The sequence below is a fragment of the Macrobrachium rosenbergii genome, chromosome 56 (genome assembly GCF_040412425.1).
Source record: "Macrobrachium rosenbergii isolate ZJJX-2024 chromosome 56, ASM4041242v1, whole genome shotgun sequence".
Taxonomy (NCBI): domain Eukaryota; kingdom Metazoa; phylum Arthropoda; class Malacostraca; order Decapoda; family Palaemonidae; genus Macrobrachium; species Macrobrachium rosenbergii.
Genome location: NC_089796.1, coordinates 24,161,095 through 24,185,094, shown reverse-complemented (window position 1 = coordinate 24,185,094; position 24,000 = coordinate 24,161,095).

The window sequence follows — 24,000 nt, the reverse complement described above, 5'->3', positions numbered from 1 at the left end:
TCAATATGACCATCTTTATAAGCTACCATTCTTCTTCTAAGTATTATTATTTTGGCGATGATGGTTATAATTACAAATATTGCCTCTTTTTTGTCACTTTAGTTATTTGAGAGTTTGAATGTATGTTATTGAAGGTTTATCGTTGATTTTATAACGAAAACTGATAGTGCTTGCAGGCAACAAACCAGACAGTCATGGTTTTTCATGGAAATCCCAAGGTGGGTGGATCTGTATTTTTCATGGTTCATGGAAGTAAGGAAATGGGACTTTTTATGGGAGAGTGGCGTGTCCTCCTCCGAGGGAAAGATAGATAAAGAGAGGTGTCTTGGGGAATATGACGTTTCATGAGAAAGAGAAGAGAATGAAGAGGTTTGGTGTAATTGCATCATGGACAATTTTTCCTATTTAATGCAGAGTACAACGGGCATTTTTAGGATAGTGCGCTCATACCATCACTTTTTTTGTCCCGGAACAAACTTGGGTCCCCTCTGTTGCGAGCCAAGTGCTCTACCATATTTGGTGAAACAAGCAGCCCAGTGTCCCCATCTATCCCAGACCCAACGAGCACAAGAAAATGGGGACGGAGTCTGGGAAAGCAGAAGTAGGGAGAGACTTCCAAAGCTTTTCCCTTTACCTTCTGTTACTTCTTTCAAATGAACACCATATTCGTTGGAAGCTTGATTTTCAAGTAGTGGCCCTTAGGGCTTGTTCCATATGAGTGGCGTTGTTGTTCTGATTAATAATAATAATAATAATAATAATAATAATAATAATAATAATAATAATAATAATAATAATAATGAGACGGTGGTGAAACAGTCATCAAGCTTTGCAATCCGAGGATTGGTGATTCCCGTAGAGGTAGTGTGAGAAGAAGTGTCTTGACGGTCGTTATGAGGCTGTCTTAGAGGAGAAATCTCATGCTAGTAGAACCCTCAGTAATGTAATGGAAAAGATGACTGTTAGCATCTGCTATACAGTATATGGGGTTGGGGGGAGGGGCTGTGAAGGGCCGCACTGTGTCGTCTTGACTTCCCTTCCCACTCCGTGTTCTTCTTTTCCAGGAATTTTCAAGTTCTATGACGAGTTTTTTTCCAGTTAATTGCTCTATGTGGAGTACAGTTTCTGGTAAATTTTGTCATTCTCCCTCTTTCTCTGGCCCGCACACACACACACACACACACTACACATATATGTGTGTGTGAGAGGTGTTATGGCTACAGACTCACATACACATTATATATATATATATATATATATATATACATAATATTGGATGTGGTTTCACACTCATGTATATATATATATATATATATATATATATATATATATATATATATATATATATATATATATACTCTATATATATATATATATATAAAGTGAGTGTACGTGTGTGTTTAGATCTGAAAAATTATACTCCGTCTCGTAATATTATGTTGGCACACGATCCAGTTAGTTGGTTCCTGAGAAATCCTTCATCCCCCAATTTCCACAAACTATTGCTGAGAATATTGTTGTCCGATATGAGCTGTGTTACTTTGTGGCATTTGTGATGTTTGAAAGCGTACCTAGAATGTACCCTGTGACAGGAGTTGCGAAATAAGTAAACCCGATTAAATTTGGGTCAAGTAAATTCGGTAATTGCTTCAGCAGAGACGTCTGTGCATGTATGTATATATATATACATATATGTATGTATGTGTGTGTATGAATGTATGTATATTTTATTAATACATGTTTAACAGTAAGCCATTTTCCTGAAAAATGGATGTTCTAGTTCATAAAACTGCATTATATATATATATATATATATATATATATATATATATATATATATATATATATATATAATAATGTGTGTGTGTGTGTGTGTGTGTGTGTGTGTGTGTGTGTGTGTTTATTCTAATGGAAAGTAAGCTATTACTCTCTAGTAGGGGATACTGTCAGGTAATAATGAAACACAAGACAGTAGTCATTACCTTACCCATTCTTTCAGTTGCTGAATTTGGTTGTTCCTTATGCAGAAAACTAACACAGCATCTGCCTAGATTTCTTATGAAGAGTGCAATATTTACAAGTGCTTCTGGGAAGTTCAGCTGTATGTCGATTTCTGTAAGGTAACCCTTCTTCTAAATCAGGTTTCTCTCTTTCAGAATGAAAAAAATCTTTTATCTCTACGAATCTCTCTCTTTCTGTCTCTCTCATTTTATTATCATTTTATTGTCAGTGGACTGCAGTTGCTCTGGGTAATTGCTGTCTTGCAAAGCATTGCAACACATGTTGCAATCTTTAGGTTATTTTCTGCCCAAAAATATGATGCACTCTGGCTCAATCTTACTGTCGGTCGCAAGTTTCCAAGCATTGAGTATTAGAAATTAAAGTCGGTAGCCCTTAGCCCATCCACCCTCAGGTGGGCGCAGGGAGACTGTTTGGCATTGGTAGCACCATCCACGGGTTGACTTGCCATTGGTAGCCACCCATCCGCGGGTTGGCTAATCTCAAAGAAGTTATTCACAGTGGCGAGTTAAAAGTCTCTTATCTGCCCTTCGTGTGAATGGGATGCCCAGACATTTTTATAGTTTCGATATTGTACGGTTAATATACTGTAAATTCACATTTACAATTATTAAGCTACTCCTCAATGCCAATTTCACTTTACCTTGGGAGCAGTTTAAATCCGGAGGGGTCTATATTTAAGTTCAATGCTTGTTTCTCTCCCCAGTGTATCAAACTCAATACGTATAGGTTCGAATACAGGCTGGGGCAGATGCACTTATGACATATAATTCCCTTTTGTGTGCAAGTTCTTCCCAAGGTGAATGAAATTGATATTTTCTTCAAGGGATATATATTTGTTTATATGGGGAGAAAACTGACTATAACATATATATAATTATGTATGTATATATATATATATATATATATATATATATATTATTCATATATAAAATATTTACATACATATACATATACATATTTATATATATATATATATATATATATATATATATATATATATATATATATATATATATATATATATATATATGTGTGTGTGTGTGTGTGTGTGTGTGTGTGTGTGTGTGTAAAGTTGTGTATTTCTGTGACTTTGCTTAGTTATTTTGATTTTAAACACATTGTATTATTTGCTGTTTAACTGTGTTTAGCTTATTGGTAAATAAATATTATGTATGTATGTATGTATGTATGTATGTATGTATGTATGTATGTATGTATGTATGTATATATATATATATATATGTGTGTGTGTGTGTGTATGTATATATATAGTATATTTGTGTGTGTGTGTATGTGTACACTCGCAACAATATACCCTCCCTGCAGGAGATTAAAAACCCCATACTTGCGAAAACCAAGCCTCTTTTTTTTGTGTAAATTCCTCATTCTTCTTCCTCCGTAATCAAGAGGATTTATAGAGCCCCATACGGTACTGTTAGGCAGCCTTTATAGCACTGCAATGCGAACATGCTTTTGTCTTTTTATGGTGAAATAAGCTCATTTTGATTTATATATATGTTTTATTTCAAGGGTACGATGAATCACAGGTATAAGAGTATAAGGGGATGCATGCGTCTGTCGATGTTTTTGGCAACCAAGCTCGCTTGTAATATTATTTTCTTTTTCCTGCGAAATAGTTGCAGTATGATTTATTAGATATTTTGCAAATTTTTCCTTGAATTTTGAAATTATTTCCACATATGTTTATATGTCTGTATGTATATATGTGGGCTTGTATGTGTTAGTCCGCGTAAGTCCACAAACGCCAGTGTATAATTGCCCTGTTCATACCCAGAATTTAGTATATCATGAATTTGAATGTTTGTGGGTGTGAAACTTGATATTCTTGGCTACTTTCGTTTAATGCACTGTTGCCGCGTTGTTTTAGAGATCTGGTCACGTATGAAGAGATTATTTTATTTTTGTGCAGATTTTTATCAATTTTTATTAATTGAATGTTATATATAAATATACAATGTATATATATATATATATATATATATATATATATATATATATATATATATATATATATATGTGTGTGTGTGTGTGTGTGTGTGTGTGTGTGTGTGTGTGTGTGTGTGTGTGTGTGTGTATGTATATGTACATACATGAGTACCGAAATGTTAGGAAAATGTGATAAGGTTTAACATAGTCTGAACTTACATTTCTTAAGTAGCGTTACCTTGGTAATGATGCGAAATTTTATTCAAGTATCACTATATACTGGTAACAGTACATAATTCTACAGGTACTGTAATGTTGAATACCAGGGCGTATTCAGTGCTAAAAATTTTGTTGCATAATTCTTCAGTTTTATGTAGCTTCTCCTTATGGTATTTTCTGCCACTTTTGTTAAATTACAATTTTTTTGTTGCTCATTTCTCTGCACACTATTTTTCCTTTTTTATTAATTGTTGTTTAATTTTTTATATCTTATTCCTAAGAGAAACCAGGAAAGTTTTAAGAACGTTTAAATTTTTTGTTAATGTGCAGCATTTGCAAGCAATAAATACTTATTCAGGGGTCAAGCACACCCCCCTCATGTCAGGTTACTACTGATTCAGTCTTCTTGTATATTATAAGGTGGCCTTATGCCAGCAAGGGCTCTTGCCCATAGAGCATTCCGAATTCATTGGTATTTATTGCTACAATGATAATACAGTGACGGCATAATTATTTTGCGTAATAAACACCTGCCTGGTGAACAGCCGTGCTATCTTCTGATTAGCTATAGTGGTTTTCAGGTAGTCAAGGTTTCCCGTTGTTGAGGTCTGCGGAAATTCGATTGGTACTTTCCGATCTTGTTATTGTTGTTGCTTGTATCGGTTCGTCTGTGGGTCTGCTACCATGTCAATAGGTGATAATTAAGTTGGAAAATGGCCCTCTGATTTCTGTGATAATGCAGGCGCCTCCTTAGGGTGGTCGAAGTATGGCTACTGTAGGTGGCTTCGTGGGACTTGTAGTTTTCCTGTGGGCACGTAAATTCATACGTCACATTGCTCTTGGCTGCTTTCTCCTTCGGTGGGGCTTTTTTTTTTTTTGTCACTAAGGCTGCGATCAGGTTTGGGCGACAGAATATCCTTAATTGTATCTCTAGATCTTCATTAGTAATATAATCGCCTCATCGGATTTTCCCTTGGATGGCTTGGGCTTCGTGTATGTAGGCGGTATATATATTGTTGTTCATCCTATAAAAGGTGGGGATCTTCTGCCCTCTCCTCTGTTCTCCTTACCCTTTTATCCTTTTGGAAAGTGTTCATTTTTGCATTTTAGTGCAATTTCCAGTTCTGTCTTCTTTGTATCCATAAGTAGTGAAAGAGAATGTATACATACGTATGTACGTGCATGCATACATATGTGTGTACAATATATATATACTATATATTACATATATATATATATATAATATATATATACTATATATATACATATATATATATATATATATATATATATATATATATATATATATATATATGACATTTTTTTATCACACCGTGATTTATATACGATCATGAAGCTACAAATATCGCTTAATATCAAATCCACGCTACCTCGGGAATATCCCCGATGGGGAATTATCACCGAAGGGGAATTTATAAGTGATAGCTCAGTGGTAGCGTCGACTGGATTCGCTGGATGCGCGTCTGTGTGTCGTGGGATCGAGACTCGGCAGTGCCCGTCCATTTATCACTTATAAATTCCCTTCGGTGATAATTCCCCATCGGGGATATTCCTGAGGTAGCGTGGATTTGATATTAAGCGATATTTGTAGCTTCATGATCGTGTATATATATATATATATATATATATATATATATATATATATATATATATATATATATATATATATATATATATATATATATATATATATATAAAAGGAAAAGGTGTACTTAAAATATAGATACGCTTTCAAACATAACAGTAATTTATATATATATATATATATATATATATATATATATATATATATATACTGTTATGTTTATATATCTATATTACTGTTATGTTTAATATATATATATATAGCACCTTTATATTATTTCTCTTTGTATATATACATATATATATATATATATATATATATATATATATATATATATATATATATATATATATTACTGTTATGTTTTAAACGTATCTATTTTAAGTATACCTTTTCCTTTGCATATATACATATATATATATATATATATATATATATATATATATATATATATATATATATATATATATATATATATATATAAAGGAAAGGTGTACTAAAATAGATACGCATTCAAGCATAACAGTAATATAATATATGCGATATAAATCTGGATATGTACATATACATTTTTAACCTTTTAATGTGTCCAGCATTCCACGCATTAGTATTAGAATTTTAGCCCATTAATGAATTTGTCATGCCAGATTGCATATTTTGTTCTTTTGTTATTTCCGACAGATACGGATTACGATACGAGTCTTTTCCGGTAGAAGAATCTCTTTTCCTGTCTTCGAATAACAATAAATGTTTGTTTGTAACTTCCGGTGGGATCCCGTTTATCTGAGTGTTTGTCTTGAACTCGTTGCTTGTGGAATTTTCGAAGTTTGGACGCATGCGCACAAGCTTAAACATGGACTGGTTTAGAGGATGGATTTCCCGGCTTTCAGCCCCCAGAGCCTTGTGACGCCTAGGGTCTTTGTCTTTTCCTGTACATTATCCTTCACAAATCTCTTATCATCCAGCATCCCTACTCATTGACGTGACCCAAGTAGGACTGGGTCTTCCAACTCTTCTGGTGCCCACAGGAGCCCAGCTGAGTGTGCTACGTATTATTTTCTCCCTGGGTTGGTGCAGATGACATGTTCAAGCCATCTGCGTCCCCTTTTCACAATTATCTGGTCTACATGTGGAACTTCTGTAATTTCTGTAAGATATCATTTCTAACTCAAACCAACCATCAGACTTGCGATATTCTTCGTAAGGCTTTATTCTCAAAAAGTCAATTATTTTCTCATAGTTAACAGTGATATACCATGATTCATATCCGTATAGAACACAGATCGTACTAAATGAAGTACAGTCTTACTGTCGAAAGCAATTTTAGTCTATTTTATATTCATATTTTATGCAGCCTACACAATTTTTGATTTGGCTATTTTAGTCTAATTACATTCCAACTCAACAGAACCTGTGTTGTATATCATTGTTTATAAATATTTGAAAGACTTAACTACATTAATTCTGTATCCATCTAATGGTATTACATTCTTCTGTGCATACTTTTTTTTCAATAATTCTGTTTTTATGAGGTCTCTTTCGAGTCCCAGCTCTATAGATATGTGATGCCTCACATTAAGCAAGCTATGTAAAACATGTGGTGTTTTCCTGACTGTACAGCATCTTTACATATTCTGAGCTAGTCAAGGTTCTGTCTTTATTTCACTGTAAACCTCTTCTTCCATTTCCGATCTCCCTTCATTATAAAATCTATGAGAAGGGCAAAGAGCGAAGTGACAAAATGTTTCCCAGGAGCACCCCAATGTATTCTTCAAAATTACAAGATGTCATCAATTTTAACCAAGTATTAACTTCATTCATAGAAAGATTTTATTGGCTCCGCAGATTTATCAGGAATACCATAGTGACGCAAGACCTTCCTTAATTTTGGTAGGTGGACGATGTCAGACTACCATGTGAAATTTATACTCGCACACATACATAGCAGCGTTGTGAAACAGTTAAGGCCCACATCCAGAAAAATTTGTTTTGCCCCTTTTAACCTAACAATAACATATGTACCTGATAGTAAGTCGACTGTTATAGCTTGCAGCCTAGATGGAGAAAGACTTTTGGCCATCAGCTGTATCCCAAAAGACTTGCTGGGAACCAGCGTTTAACAACCTGACGAGCCGCCCCTTGTAATGGGAAAAAGTGTAATCTTGAAATGTGAGCCTTCTGTATATTGAGCATCTGGAAGTTTCTTGCATGGGGTTATGCCACGATTTCGTAGTTATAGTATGAATGTAGCAGCGACAGTGTATTGTATGTATATTTGGGGTCACCCCTGATAGGGGAAACGGTTTTTTCATAGATATGTAATGTATATATATTTATACATGTGCTTGTGAGCATACAAAGAATCATGAGTCGACAGTTTTGTACCGTTTCTTACCCTGGACCGTATAGAAGCAGTATGAAATGAAATAGGTCATAATAAAAAAGAAAAACGGTATGATTTGGTGTTATTGATTATTAAGTAGTAGAGTAACTAGACTGAATACAAACATCGTACTATGGATTACATAATCGATACGGAAACCAAAATTTCCATCAGTTGCTTCAGTTTTTATGCTGTTGAATGTGGGGAGAAAAAGTGGACGAATGAAGGTGTTTACTCACATCTTTCCTTATTTACCAACTTACATGGCGCCAACATCAGCCAAATGACAGTTTTCTCTCGTGTTTGTTTTGCTTATATATGGGACGTTCTAAGACTCAAGGATAGGTTGGATTGGGTGGCACCTTCTTTGTTCCCCTACTAGACAGGTGAGAAAGGGAGATAATTAGTGCCCTAACCAGTGTATTTTATTCTGTTTGTGTGTCGAGTGTGGGTGGTTGTAGCCAAGGTGAAATAGGTCATGGGTTGAGCAATCTCATCCCAGAAGAATTACTGAGTATTTAAGGATAAATATCCTGTGGGGCCATCATGGGAAAAAGTCATATATAACTGTGTATATATATATACACATATTCACACATATATACATGTATATATATACATATATAAATTGTATACGTACTGTATGTGTGTGTATATATATATATATATATATATATATATATATAAATATATATATATAAATATATATATAAATATATATAAATATATATATATATATATATATATATATATATATATATATATATATATATATATACTGAGAATCCATTTGTATACAAAGGAAATGATAGACAAACTACGTGTTTTATATGATATTCTGCATATGTATGTATATATATATATATATATATATATATATATATATATAGAGAGAGAGAGAGAGAGAGAGAGAGAGAGAGAACTAGCAATGGATGTCGCAACTTCCTACTGCACAAACTGAGCACGCAGGCGCCGTGTACCTGAGGTGCCGAGGGTCTGAGAAACAGTATCTGATGATGCTGCCTCTGACGATACGATCATATTCTCGGTAGCATAATGACTCCTGGTAGCTTTGTCCCACAACACTGTCGTCATGTCTGGCCTACTGCACGTCATCGCTTGTCTCTTTGTTTTGGATGCACACCTCATGAGACGTTTTATTTTTGTGCGTCTGACTCTTTGTTTTCGTTCGTGAATTTTTAGTGGTTGTGTTTTAGTGTTGTGAAACAAAATTGTAAACGTTTACTTCTCTCTAACCTCCCCTTTTCTTAATCTTTCCTATGCAGGCACTTATGTTTTCACACAGGCCGTCCAACTTTCCCTCTCATCCGCCTATAGAAACACGCCCCAAGTCTTATGTGATACTATTAATATGTGGCCCAGATTAAATCCTTAGCTTGGAGAGACAAAATTTACTTTGATTTATTACTTAAAGACCAATTTCCTCCCAACCAAATGTTATACAAAGCCTACTTTTGTGAAGAGTATGAAATTTGAATCATTTGTATCTTTCAGTTTGATTTACTCTTGACAGTAATAACACCGTCTTGGAAGGGTCACAGCTGGGCTGAGCAAAGTCTGTTTCTAAGATTTTGGACGCTCTGTTAAAGAACCATTTTATCATCTTGTAGCTCCTCGTTGTCATATTGGGGAAGCTATCTGCAAACTGTTCTTGACAGAATTTAATCAGATGCTTCCTGTTTTACAGATGACTCAACTCGTACAGTCAAAGTAGATTCTTCTGTTCTACAGATTCTGTCATGGGCATTTATCTCGAGAGCGTCCTTGTCGCATAGTCGCAAAGTACGAGAGTCAGCTGGTTATATCGGATTTTCGTAACATGCACTTCCGTTATGGGAAATTTTATTCCCTATGTATTTCATGGATAATTTAACTCACACCTTTAAATGAGAGGTTTTTAAGATATATATTATATATATATATATATATATATATATATATATATACATATATATATATATATATATATATATATATATATATATATATGAATAGGTAGATAGATAGATAAAGGTATACTTGCATACCTATAACATCTGTCCAGATGCGTGACTTACCTGCAGAGTTGTGTATATGTCCTGCTGTGTACATATTGTTTTACAGTATGATTCAAAAGTGAAGGCATCGGTGGTACAGTGACTCATTTCTTTCTCATTACCCGTTCATTGAAATTGATTATTTGAGTTTATATATATTGATTATTCTATATATATATATATATATATATATATAATATATATATAATAAATATATATATAAAAACCTCTAGGCTCATATGGTAGGCAATTGATCTCTGTTTCTAGACCGACAGCCAGTAGGAACAGGTCCCAGTGCCTATGACACGTGGCCAGTGTGTCGCTAGGCTTACTGTTTAACTCCCCAGACTGAGGGCTGGTACCTATTCTCCTACTGAACCTCTCAGATTTTTTCGGACCGTTAGGTTGACGGGCTGACGGATTTTTGCAGTGGCGCAATCCGAGCCATTAGTGAGCGGCAGGATTTGAACCCCGACCCTCTTGAATGGCAGCCGAGAATCATACTGTGCCACCATGGCGGTTATATATATATATATATATATATATATATATATATATATATATATATATATATATATATATATATATAAAGGATTGACAGAGTCTGGAGTCTCTCCAAAAGGAGTTGTGTTAAGAGTCACAGATTGTGATAAAAACATGATTGTATCTCCCTTGCTTAATGTAAATGTCAGAAAGCGCCTGTGCAGGCGTGGCAATGAACAGAGCCAGAGCAGCCAGGCAAGGATGCAGGTGAGGACAACCTGTGAATGACCGCAGATGCCTGTGGTCGAAGCTGGATAGCTGAGATTAAGGGAGGGCGGGGGTATGCGATGAGCCAAATGAGGGATCAGGTTACAGTTGTGTTGTCACAAGTCATCACATCGGTTGAACTTTTCTCTCTGGGTTTCATGCAGATGGGGATGACTTTTTTTGGCTTCCTGAGATTTTATTGCTAAGGGAATTTGATCTAAGGAGAATTAATGGCTATTGTAAATAGTGAAAAACCTCACTTGGAAAAATCTTATCATAGAAATACTCGACATTGTATATCGAGGTAAACAGGTTTTGAAGCTAAAGGTCTTTAATATTTATGAAACAAGAGTGAGCGTGCAAGACACGAATGTTGCGATGAGTTTGACGTTTTTGATGTGCTGATGATGAGCCCTCTGCATGGCTTTTTTAAGTGATTCTGTTTACTGATTGTTTGCACTGGAGTTAATCCCTACTTCAGCGGTCAAAAAACGAATGATGTAATATCCATTGCCTTATTTTTTGGAACCATACCAAGACCAGTACAGCACACTTAAAGTATGTATGATATATATATATATATATATATATATATATATATATATATATATATATATATATATATATATATAAAATCTTTAATATATTCTTTATTCCTGCCTTTGTTAATACTGTACCTTTGTAGTTTCTTTTGAAAATTTTGAGATTTCATCTCTAACGTACATATTTTAGCTGAAATGTAGTTGAAAGGAAACAGATTGTTCCAAAAGGGTTTGTAATTGCAGAGAGAGAGAGAGAGAGAGAGAGAGAGAGAGAGAGAGAGAGAGAGAGAGAGAGAGAGAGAGAGAGAGAGAGAGAGAGAGAGGACGCCTTTGTCTCCGACCCAGACGCAACAGCATGGGGGTAGTAAGCTTTTTCCTTGTCCAAGTTAACCTCTTGTCTTCCCCATTTATCCGCTTTATTTAGAGAGTAACTTGTGAGTTACTGCGGTTGCTATCATTGTTCCTTTATGCTTCTCATTCTTCCCCCAGTGAAAAAGATGAGGAAGTTGTTTACGTTATCTCTCTCTCTCTCTCTCTCTCTCTCTCTCTCTCTCTCTCTCTCTCTCTCTCGACGAGCACACACACATATTACAGTATATATATATATATATATATATATATATATATATATATATATATATATATATATATATATATATATATATATATATATAATCATGAAACTAAATGTCGCTTAATATCAAACCATCGAGGATATTCCTGAGGCAGTGTGGATTTGACATTAAGCGACATTTGTAGCTTCATGATTGTATATAAAATCACGGTGTATATAAAATGTCATATATATATATATATATATATATATATATATATATATATATATATATATATATATATATATATATGTGTGTGTGTGTGTGTGTGTTGTGTGTGTGTGGGCGTTGTTATACTGTGAATATAATTTATATGAGTTTAATTTTTGTATTCATTCGAACAGTTACATGAGATTTTACTGCTTCTTCACATTTATCGTCTCATAACATTCCAACTTATAACAATTTTATGGCATTCCCTCCCATTGCCTTCCCAATCCCCACCGTAGCTGCTGTCTTTTCACGTACCCTTAGAGCAAATTGGGTACAAAATCCTTACGTAGATTGGATAAACCCCCCGGTGTGTAGAGATCTTCAGTGACATCCACGTGCTGAGTTAACTGCTGATGTTGAAGCCAGCGATGTGTGCAGTCTGCCAGACTAATCGAGAGAGTTCGTCTGTGCCTCATGCTCACTCTACCTATGCCTTCACTCTACATTTTCATTGTGAATACTTAGGTAGTATAGGGATATAGATATATATATATATATATATATATATATATATATATATATATATATATATATATATATATATATATATATGTGTGTGTGTATAAGTAAAATTTGTCAGCTTTTATACTCTTTCTCTCTCTTAAAATAATCCTTCACGCATTTTTTATTCCAATAAGCTTGTTTAACATATGCGTGGAATTATTTTGAAAATCTAAGAGGAATTAGGATGAAAAAGAGTGAAGAACGAAAGGTGGATGTGAGGAAAAGGCGGAAGAGCTGAGAGACAGAAAAAACCTTCAAGACCTCCTATCATTTGTCAGGATTCTCATTTAATGTGGAGTTTTGAATTGCCTTTTTTATCATGATTCTCATTTAATGCGGAGCTCAGAAGGCGGGTTTTGTCGCCGCGGAAATTCCACCCGTCTTTATATTATAATTATACAGTAATTAGATAAAGAGTGTCTTTTGAAGGGGAATTCAAAACACTATCTAAAGATTAACCGAATATTTGACAACCTTTTTAATTAAACCCAAACTTTTTTTAAGAAGTGACGTGCCGTATCTTTTATGTACAGAATGTGAAGTAGAGCTGTCGAAAAATGCATATTCTTGTTCATATACGTCGTCCATTCCACTGATAAAAACACATGCAAAAACCAGACAGTTTATTCGATTTGCCTATTTACCTCTGTCCAGATGGCTTGTGGATAAACGTGGCCCATCACAGAACACTTGTTTGATTCCTCTTGATGGAGAACATGTGGGCACATTGCATTCTATTCTCATTGTTCCCATGTTGCAGCGTTCTCTCATTCTCTCTGATAAGTAATAAACCCAGGTAGTTTGGCATCTCAAATCGACTCGTAAGGAGGAAACGGTTTAGTCGTCACCACATTACCTGGGGTTTATGCATTATCCCTGTGATGCAGAATGTACTTCAGCTCATCTTACGACCTGTAGAAACGTCAAGACAGACTTTATGACATTATCTCCAGTCAGGCAAGAATAACATGAGCAGTAAACAGTGTCTGCATTTACGTCAGCCCATAACTGTTAAAAAGGCTGAACTTGCTTGCGAAGAACAGAGGAATCTTGTTGAAAAGAAACCGTAAAAGAAATTAGATTAGTTTCCGTGTCAGGTATATTGTGTACAGCCCGAGTTGAACTTTACTGATGCATTTTATGGGTCTGGAGTTCAGTGACTTTCTTTCCTTTTTTTACAAAATTACTCTCTCCCTCGCTCATTGAAAACTGGAATTTTTTATCATATTCTAATACAGGGGTTCTCAACCTGGGGTACGTGAGAGGAATTTTGGGGGTACGTGACAGGTTTCTCAAAATACCTCGGTTTTGAATAACTGCAAACCTGTTTGTAGAAAGTGGACTACATGTGCTTTGTCAATGACTCAGTTGCAAAAGATTCTTTCAATTGTTTGTCATTGATCAGATTCTGGTCAACAATGGCAAGTTTTTATTCTGCTTTGGCAAAGAAATGTGTACGGAACCTCCTGATGTTTCCTTCTACATACCGCTGGGAGCGCCGCTGTGAGCAGAGATTCCTAGCACTTGCTTGATTAAAAACAAGTTACGTTCACGTCTTGCAGTCAAAGACGACATGAGAGTGGCGCTTTCAAAGACTGTGCCGAGGATTGACTTGTAGGTAGCAAAGAAACAGGCCAACCATCTCACTGAATTAATCTATACTTGTATTTTAATGCAGTCACGCACACTGACTTCCCTGTGTGTAAGTAACTAGTTACTAATAACTAGTTGCGAGGCTTAACAATCAGCATTAGTTCGCAGTCAGTGCAACACAGTGCCTTCTTAATACTATTTTGTTATTTTTTTTTATGCTAGTGACGCTAGTCACGCGCACAGTAATTTCCCCATGAGTAACTAATTATAAGCTGTATATAGCACCACTACCTCACAGTCACAGTTATTGGAGACACGTGTCTGGTTTAGTGCTGTTTTTTTGAATTTTATATGCAGTTCACACACACTTTGACTTACGTATCACTGTTTACCTGATTTAAGTTGCAACTAGGTGCCAAACACTAGTTTATTACTACACTTGATCGAAAACTGTCTGATATAGTTTTGTTTTAGTAGAATGCATTGCATGCTAGCAGCCAGTCGCAGTTTTTTCCTGTGAGTTAGGTATACCTTAATTTTACCAGACCACTGAGCTGATTAACAGCTCTCCTGAGACAACCCGAAGGATTAGACTTATTTTACGTGGCTAGAACAACTGGTTACTTAACAACCAGGACCAACATTGTGGGATCGAACCACATTATAGCGAAAATGAATTTCTATCACCAGAAATAAATTCTCAACTGTTCATCAGCCGGCCGGGGAATCGAACTCCGGCCCAGCGAGTGCCAGTACCAGTTCCTATCAACACTACCTCATAGTGACATACTCTCATTAAAATTGAAAATTTTGTCTGCTCCACATATATAACAATTTAAACTTAATAAGCTAAGTCAAAATACCCTGCATTTCTTTTTACCCTTCCTGATGCTGCATTGTGGGTAAGGGGTACGTGACCAATACTGAAAGACTTCAAGGGGTACATAAGATTAAAAAGGTTGAGAGCCCTGTTCTGATACCAGGAATTTGTTTTCAGATTTTATATTTGTTGTTGCAAACACACATACATACGTATATATATATATATATATATATATATATATATATATATATATATATATATATATATATATATATATACATACACATACACACACACACACACACACACACACACACACACAAACGACCTCATGTATTTTCATAAATTCTGTATCTGACCTTTTTTTATACCATGATATTAAAATGATCGAGAATTTACCGTAGAATTATCCTTATCTACATCCCTCCTTGAATGTCGGTGTATGAGGCCCGTCGTCATTCTTTACTTAGGGGTCGTTTATGCCACTATTTGTCATTTTATAGCCTTTACATGGAATGCGGTTCTAAATGAAGAATTATATACTTATTTATGGTACAGTTTCATATCAAGATATGTTGGCCAGGGTAGATTGCATTAGCGAAATTGGTGCAACGCCAACCTACCTGCTATATGTGTGTCAGAGAGAGAGAGAGAGAGAAATCACCTCCACGAAGCCCAACCTGACGGCCTTTGGCCCCTCTCATGCCTCTGAAATAGTGTGGTTTAGGTGTTTTTCTGGTAAATTTTACTGAATGTTAACAACAATAATAATTTTCTATATAAGGGTGCGTGTGTTTGGGTGTGTTTGCGCGTGTTCGCGCGCATTGTTATGTTCTGGATGTCATTTGTATGTGGTTAATTTTTGCAGATTTTTGAATTCGTGCGATCGGTTTTATATGACTACTAGTTCATATTTTTCGTAATCGTAATAAGGGAAAATATTCCAAGATATAGCGAATCCTCGTATACTTTCCATGATACTTGCCGTAAAGGCATAGGCTACTTGCACGGCCAAAATGATTTGAAATTCTGCTGATATTCTGAGTGAGAAAGCCACCATAAATTCATAGAAGATAACGGGGCCTTTGGTAAAGTTCATTGATACCAAAATATCGACGTCGTCGCTATCATTTATGAATACAAATGTCCAGTCATCTCTGCTCGTTGAACACAGCGGATGGCTTTGTTAACTGCAAGAGCCCAACTTACATTAGTACAAACAACCCTCCCCCCTCACCCTAGTATCCACTTGATATCCTGTCCGCCCACCCCACCCCCATCCCACACAGCCACTATTTACATGGACGCTCACGCAGAAACTCTCAAGTCGACTTAGGACCAAGAAATTACGACCTACTGTCATAATGAATATCTGTAGGAGGATTATGATAGTTATGATTTGAAGTTTGTGAAGCAAAAATCGCACAAACACACACATACACATTCACAAGCTTGAACATATAAAACAAAGGATTTTTGCAGCCGTATTGTTGATGACGATTAGGACCATCGCGTAAACTAGAAATAGGTAAGAATGTACACTCATGCCAGCATATATACTCTCTACTGATAACAAAGGAATTACTTGCTGTTAGACGGCAGTGATAATGGTTTTAATAAAAATGCACGATACTCTAAAGATCACGATAGTGGTACAAAATAACAAAACTTTTACCCGTAAACACACATATTTCATAAAACAATGAAATTACGCGCTGAAAAATATAGTTCACTTCGACAATGATGATGATGGTAGTGATGATCAGATGTTGATTTTGAGCGGTGGCCCCTTACGGATGACACACGGTTACGCACGCGCGCGCAGACACACACACTCATCGTAGGACAAAGGAAATACAGTATGTGCTATTTTGATGATGGTGGTGATGATGTACAACCTAAACACCTAAACCTACGCATATCCTGCTTCGCAAAAAGATGCTGCGCAGATTCTTGGCCATTTATAACTCTTAAATACTCACTTTATTAAAGTGTTAATCTACCGTTTCTCGAGTGCTAAAAAGTGCCAGAAAAAGAAGATGGGTAGTGGAGGGGGTGCGCTGATGTTGGTAGGGGGATGGCGGGAAGAGTGTAGAAGCGTGTTAAGCCGATCATGGAGAAGAGAGCATTCTAGTACACGTACATACGTATACATATGTACGTGAAGTCAAGGGACTGGAGCACGTGGGGTGCTACAAAGAGACCATCCTAGTCTAGAAACCACGTGCGTCTCTCTCTCTCTCTCTCTCTCTCTCTCTCTCTCTCTCTCTCCGTCAGCTGGTTCAGGGGTAGGAGGAACGCGTGTTGCCATTTGGACTCTCCGGTCTGGGAAGTAAGTAAGGGGGCGGAGGAGGAGGGAGGGGGGTGAGGCAGTGTTGAGGGCCTTTAATGGGCTACATCAGCTGTTCAGATTGAGTCACTTGACTAGGTTAGGGGAGGCCTCCAACCCCCCAACCCCCCTTCCCTGGTTCTCTGTCAGACTCTGCACATGAGCTGCAAAGGCGACTACGCAGGAGAGAAGAGAGCGAGAGAGAGAGAGAGAGAGAAAAAAAATTACGTTTATGCTGAGATGACTGAGAGATTTATATGGTACGTTCAGCGTGACGGGATTAACCTCGATTGTTGTTTGAAACCTACGTTTTCTCGGAATGTCTTGTAACGTAAATTTAGCAGCGTCACAGACCTTGCCATCTAAGATGAGCTCTTGGAGGTGCTTCGTTGCGTCAAAAGATTTCTCTGTTATTTATTTATTTATTATTTATTTATATTGCACCGCGCTATCAAGCTTCTCGTAGGTACGCGATTCTTCGGTTCTGCATTGAAAGTCAAGGATATTGACGACAAAGCAGCATAACTGAAAACAAATTTAATACATATTCAAAACTTGGATTAATTCTTGATAATTTATGACAGATTTATTTGAAAAGCTACAGCAGATTACAAATTAAAGTCAACCCAGATAAATTGTATTTTGCGCACAAGTCTACCCAGTACTGTCATCTCGTGTTTCTAGAGGCACAGAGTGCCTTAGAGATCTGTATTCAAAGATTAACCTTGGTTAAGTTTTAATTTATTGTCACAGTTAACTATTATAATGTTCTCTTTTGTAACACTGCTTTGAAGCGCCCTTGGGTGTCCCAACTTGTTTTGCTACCTCTGTATGGAAGTTATTTGTGTTATTTTACTATTTTTTTTTTCCTTGTTGCAATTTTTTCATCCTATTTCATGAATTATCTCTTTGCAAGTCGTTTCCCATGAATACTTGTTTAATTCGAACACTGATAATAAGAATGCATTCATACAGAAATGGCAAAGGCCATTACCTTGCCAAAATAGTGTTACGTTAGGTCGGTGTGGTGGGGACACCACATGGTAAGACTCCTACTAGCGCCGAAGATACAGGCTCTCCTATGTTGCTAACGTTGAGCATATATTATTTTCGGGCATAAATCTACTCAAAGACTAGTAGGCGATTCATTCACCTCCCAGTGGCAATGAGAAATTGTGGACCTTCCCCCACCTCTTCTTTTCTATCTTAAATTTGCGAACAATAAACGAGCTTCGTATTCTCCGCAAAGCTTCTCGCATTCTTTCATGCTTCATCTGTAATATTGAAGATGATGCTGTCTAGACGGGTTGTGTTCGTTTTCAACAAACCCATCCACTCAAACTCTCCACCATCTTGATTTACTGGAAAATGAAATAAATTTTGATGCAAAGTGTCTCTAAGTGGGTTGAAACTCTCTTGCATTCACAGTTTCAGAACAAATGGCGCTCTAATTGCTTTCTGTGATTTTGGAACAAATCATGCAGTACGAAGTGTTAATGCAGTTTCTTTAAATTTTGTTTATTCGTGTATTTAATGAACATAAAACACACACACACACACACACAGTATACACACATATATATATATATATATATATATATATTTTATATATATATATATATATATATATATATATATATATATATATATATATATATATATATATATACACCTAGCCAAGACCTGATGTAAAATCAAAGGAAAAAGAAAGAAAGATGTCTCGTTCCTTTAAAGAAAAAAAGAGCCACTTAGTGGGAATAAGGAAACACCAAATAGGGGAGAATCCTTTAGTTTTGCTGCAGAGAAAGAGAAAGAGCATTTATGCAGCCTAGCAGACTATTTATACATATGTTCATGTGTATGTTACCGGGCTTATAAACAACATTTATTGTATACTAGCTGACCAACCCGGCACTGCCTGGGAAAACTTTGAATGACAACCGATAAACTCTCTCTCTCTCTCTCTCTCTCTCTCTCTCTCTCTCTCTCTCTCTCCCTCTCCTTTGTCTCTTTGTCCTAACACCCACTCTCTTCTCTCTCTCTCTCTCTCTCTCTCTCTCTCTCTCTCTCTCTCTCTCTCTCTCTCACTTTCCTGATGAGCTAGTTGCTTCAGTTACATTTCTCAGCATTTTTGACATTTTGTATTTCACCCCTTCTAACCCCCCATTCCTATCGGGGCCGAACTTGGTTTTAAAGGGCATTGGGAGTGTCACTATGCATTTCAGTGACCTCAAAAACTACAGATTAGACACTAATAGCTGTCATTTTTTAAATTTTATTTTCACACCTTCTCAACCCCAACCCCCCCCCCTTCCTATTGGGGCTGAACTTTGACTTAAAGGGTATTGGGAGTGTCATTATTCATCTCAGCAACCTCAAAAACTATGGATTAGACACTAATATTTGTAATTTTTTACATTTTATTTTTCACCCCTTCTCACCCCCCCCCTTTCCTATCGGGGCTAAACTTGGACTTAAAGGGCATCGGGAGTGTCATTATTCATCTCAGCAACCTCAAAAGCTATGGATTAGACACAATATCAGTCGTTTTCGGTTATTTTTATGTGTCACCCCTTCCCACCCACCCTTTGGTGCCAGTGGTGTCTTACCCCATGGTATTCTTTTCCAGATAGTAAGTCATATGTATACCAAGTCTGGTTGAAATTGCTCAATGTGTTTCACAGTTATGTTGGAACATACACACACACACACACACACACATACTTACGTACATACATACATACATTTTTATATATAGAGATTAGGTGAGAGGAGGTGATTGGTTTCTTGTATGTGGATAGAAAAAAAAATTATTTTTCAAGTGTATTTATAAATATCTTTGTCTGTAAAACTAGTGAAATATTCCAGTGACTGAAGTGGGAAATTTTGGCCCTTCTATTTTATATAAGGAAAATCCAAATAATTAAACTTGCTAATGAAAACCTACTTTAGAGGTGGGGAATTTTTAAAGTGATTTCAATTTGAATTTGAGGCACCTTTATTTTAGGTAGTGGAATTTAAAATCAGTTTGTTTTTGAAAATGGGACCCGTATTTTAGGTAGTGCATTTAAAACTTAGTTTTCTTTTGAAAACGGAACCTTTCTTTTATAGTCTTGAGTTTTGGATGATTAAGTCGGGGAAGTGAGACACTCAAATTAAGAAATGAGACCTTTCCGTTTTGATTAGTGGACTGCCAACTAACTTCATTTGAAAAAATAACTTTTATTAAGGATATTTCTACGTGATGAGACATATCCATTATTGCTAAATTTGAAAGAATTTTCATATCAAATAGGATTGACTTTCTCAGTCTAGGTAGGGAATTTTCCTGGTACTTCGGAACGGAAATGAGAACTCTCTATCTTGGTCATTTTGAAGAAATTCAATTTGGAGAGCGAGGCCTTTCCATGTTATCCGTCTCTTTTATTAGGGTTGTTTGAAGGCCAAGGGGTGGCGTCAACCCTTTGGCGTGTCCTTCAACCACGTAGGTGAATCATAGGACTCTTCGGCTAACCTTGGTCGGAGGAGATTCTTAAGGAGGTCCTTCACCCCTCGTCTTTAGTTTATTCCAATGCGCTGTCATATATATAAATTTCTGACTCCCGATGTGAGTCAGGAATTTATTTCAGTGAAACGATAACTTCATACGTTGATTAGTTCTATGTATATATATATAGTATAATATATATATATATATATATATATATATATATATATATATATATATATATATATATATATATATATATATATATATTTTTCCCATTTGTATATATACGATTTCTTCTTTTAACGGCTTTTTCCCATTTGTATGGGGGACTTGTAGTCACGATGCCTTCTATTTTAAGTGACTTTGATTTGGCTTTGGGGTAGACTATATAGTGCTCTCGATCGGCTAGTATATATATATATATACATATACATTTTCCTATCTCTCAGAGTATTTAAATAAGTATGATGAGAGGCCAGCAATATCTACTTATATATTTATATATAATTTATATATATATATAAATTATGTATTGTATATACATGTATATATATATTGAACCAAACTAGAGAGGAAAAGCAAAACCTCTCTCTCTCTCTCTCTCTCTCTCTCTCTCTCTCTGAGCCACAAAGACAAGCAAGATGACAAGAGCCATCCTTAACCAGACCACATGGAAGCCCTTATTACGCTTAATTGGTCAAAGGAGCTTTTGTCATTACATCACGAAGCAGGCTCCAAAAGGGTGACGGAGGCAGCGGAGTAGAGCCCAGACGACCAGCAGCGATGTCGCCGTGTCTTGACACATGCTGCAACACGTCCAAACATGGCGGTAACCTGTTGCACTGCTACGGTTTCTTTCTCCTTAACAGAGATGGAGCAGCGTTTGTGCGTTTGTGTGTCTTGTGTTTGGTGACGTGATTTTCCCAGACGTTTAGCTGCGCCAAAAGTCTTTTAGTTCATGCCTGTTGCTTTGCTTGTTTTTATACGTTTAGGTGTCATACCATCGCCTGTTTCCTGTCGAGGGCGTGCCGTCAGAAGGGTACAGCCTTCTGAATTCTCAGCAACTCTTTAGGAACGAGGTTGCCAGGCCCACACCCTTTTGTTTAATTTTTATTTATTTATTTATTTATTTTTTTTTTTTTGAGGGTAGTGCCGTCAGTGCACTTCACGCGGTGAACTGTAGGCATTATTTAAAGTTCTTTGCAGTGTCCCTTCGGTCCCTAGCTGCAACCCCTTTCATTTCTTTTACTGTACTTCCGTTTATAGTCTCTTTCTTCCATCTTACTTTCCACCCTCTCCCAACAGATGTGTCATATTTAAAACCCTTTTATTCTCAATTTCCCTTTCAGCGCTGAATGACTCATGGGTTCCAGCACTTGGCCTGTAGCTTAAATTATATATTCCGTTCCATTTGTCTTTCAGTTGAGCAGCCACTGGTATTCAGTGTCTCTGATTGCACTTTATACAAGGTTTACAGTGGAACCGCCGCCTCTCAACACTATATGTGTGTGTGTGTATAATATATATATATATAATATATATATATATATATATATATATATATATAGTATATATATATATATATATATATATATATATGTTATATATATGTGTGTGTGTGTGTGTATGTGTGTGTGTGTGTGTGTGTGTGTATGTAATAGATGCTGATGCACAAGCGTCTTTTGTTATTGGAAGACCACATCTCTCATTAACATTGTTTGGTCTTATCTTCTGTTGATTTTCTCTGACGACATTTATGAGGTCGCGGCTTGATCTGGGTGACACTAGTTTTTTTTACATTGTAAGTGAAGTCCACTATGGTCAGGGATCAGAGATTAGAATCGACAGTCCAAATGAAAGAGAAATCTAACAAAGCAACTCGACTGATTTTATGCAATATTATTTTTTTATGTTGCTGGTTTCTACAGTATGTTTGATTGCCGCTTCATTACAGTAGTTTAACCATGCGTTAAAGGCTGAAAGACCATGGAATGTTGAACTACAAATGATACAGACCGGAAATAATTAGTAAAAAGCCACAATAATCTAAAGAAATTCCAATGCGTTAATTGTCTTGGTTTTTTCCCTGGAACCACTCGCTATTAATGAATGTGCATTAATGTACATATGTGTGTGTATATACGTACATATATTTTGGTGTGCAACGATTTTGTTAATACATTAGATGCCATAAACTTTATTTTCATTTATATTATCAGTATATTTAATATTATCAGTATTAAATACAAATTGTATTAGTATTAAATACTAATTAGTAGTATGACGTTTATTACTATTACTGATAAGGGAGGAAATTTGCTGAATACATTCACGTATAACCACAAAATAATGCCGAGGGTATTTTAGGTGTCAGTGCCAAATGCGGACTCCGCCCGAGAAGAGGAAGCGCGTTTGTCAAGCTCACAATGGGAGGCTTCAGTTCAACATAGCATAGTGAGACGGCACTGAAATGATAAATGTTCGATGGATAAAATATGACTTGGAGTTCAGGGAAAATGCGAGAACAAAAAATACAAGTCAGATGCTTGAAAATACAGAACACGAGTGCTTACGCGAATTTGAGATATAAGAAATGACTGAGACTTAAATAATGGAAGACCAGGCAAGAGAAATAATGAAGCATGCTATTATAGGAGTGTTTAAATGGCCATTGTGGCTATTACACACACACACACACACACATACACACACACACACACACACACACATACTAAGCCACACACAGCCCATTATTATAATAACTTACATCTAAAGGGAATTATTTATAACGGTGGATACCGTTACCAGGATTCAGACTTCTGGCCGTTTGGATTGATAAGTGGGTGACAATGTATTAACCTTTTGATTTTTAGCAATGGATGAGGTTACTATCCTCGTGCCCTTCATT